The sequence below is a fragment of the Drosophila grimshawi genome, unplaced genomic scaffold (assembly GCF_018153295.1).
Source record: "Drosophila grimshawi isolate 15287-2541.00 unplaced genomic scaffold, ASM1815329v1 contig_1367, whole genome shotgun sequence".
Classification (NCBI taxonomy): Eukaryota; Metazoa; Arthropoda; class Insecta; order Diptera; family Drosophilidae; genus Drosophila; species Drosophila grimshawi.
The window spans coordinates 11,168,800-11,170,400 of NW_025062889.1; the positions used below are offsets into that span (position 1 = coordinate 11,168,800).

At 41.0% G+C, this 1,601-nt stretch overlaps 1 non-coding gene across 1 annotated transcript; it reads right to left on the reverse strand.

Moving 5' to 3' along the window:
• Window positions 1-476: 476 nt before the first annotated feature.
• On the reverse strand, window positions 477-548 carry Trnat-ugu. The gene has a single exon. It is a non-coding gene; the product is annotated as a tRNA-Thr (tRNA).
• Between the last annotated feature and the right edge of the window lie 1,053 nt (window positions 549-1,601).

The following is a 1,601-nucleotide window of genomic DNA, read 5'->3' on the forward strand; positions in this document are numbered from 1 at the left end:
TGTGCATAGAAATTGTCATAGTTTTCTATAACAGCAATAGCAATGCTATTTCAGATCTTGTTGTTGATATATATGTATATATATACATATATATATGTAGATTTCTGCTTAATACTTTTTAAGATTCCAGTTTAGTGACTTAAACATTTTTTAGGCTTAAATATTTAAATACTATTCCATTGTTATTCTTAAGTTTTTGGTGATTGATTGTTGGCTTGATAAGATTGCCGACTGAAGAAGTGACTAGATTTGGTGGGCAGGGCTTAAGAGAAGACGTTGAGTAATTAATTGAGAGTTTTGACTGTCAGGCGATTCATTATTCATTAGACACTATTTCGAAATTAATATGCATTATTTGAAAGCCAACTTTTGCCAAAAGATGTGCAGATAATTTCAAGTAATGCCGAGATACATATCTCTGTAAACAAACTGAGAGTTCCAATGGCAAAAAGTAAATCTCAAGACATGGCCTGGTTTGCCTCCTGTGAGGATTGAACTCACGACCCCTGGTTTACAAGACCAGTGCTCTGCCACTGAGCTAAAGAGGCTCTCGTTTTATGAGCGCAAAAGTAGCGAACTTCAGCAAAGAACTTGAGGCAGTCGTGCTGCAAAGAGAGCTTGTTGTATCTTGTATCTCATAGTTTGCTGTATCTGTGGCAACACATGTTGACACAGTTGTCGCCTACTGCTGATAACTGTTTGCATGTTTTCAACACAGCCACATATGAAATATATATACTATATACATGCAGACAAGGTCAGGCTCACGACCGGATATTAATTTTCAAAGAAATTACACACACACACATAATAATCATCATCATTATCAGCGCTGAACTCAAACTCAAACTCGAACTCGATGTTAAAGTTGTGCCTCGGGCTGCGCTTCAGTGGCCCATGACAATTAGGGCCATAGAAATGTAGTTTTTGGCAGGCTCACCTGTTGTTTGTAAGTGAAACCCGCTAAAATGAAAAGACGGCCCAAGCCACACAAAAGGAGATGGCGATGGCGATGGCGATGGAGATGGAAACGGAGTTGGACTGAATCCATTAGTCTTTAAAAATGAAAACGACATGCCCAATGAACAAACATTTTCACATCATCATTTTGATTACCGCAGCACTTGTTAATATTTCGATGCGTGTGTTAGTTTCTGTGTGTGTGTGTGTGTGCGTGTGCGTGTGTGTGTGTGAAATGCCGTTCGATTTCAGTTTCGAGGCAGCAGTGCGTGCAAAATGGATCAGCGATCAGATCTTAACGCCGCTTCACTTACCCATCAGACACATCTCTCTCTCTCTCTCTCTCTCTCTCTCTCTCTCTCTCTCTCTCTCTTTGAGTCTCTGCTGATCAATCGATTTTTGGCCACATATGTTGCACACACATTTGCTGCACAGAGCACAGTTCACGCTGGCAGAGGTCCTGTTCCTGTTCCTGTTCCTTATACCAAAGGAATAGGTATTGGCAATTAGCTGAGACAAACAACTGGCGCGTGCTGTGCGCCGCCAGATGAACTGGAAATTGAACAGCTGCCGAACACATTCGAGGCGTTAACAAACCCATTGGCCAAAAGCAATAACAGTCGTAATGGCCACAAGCAATC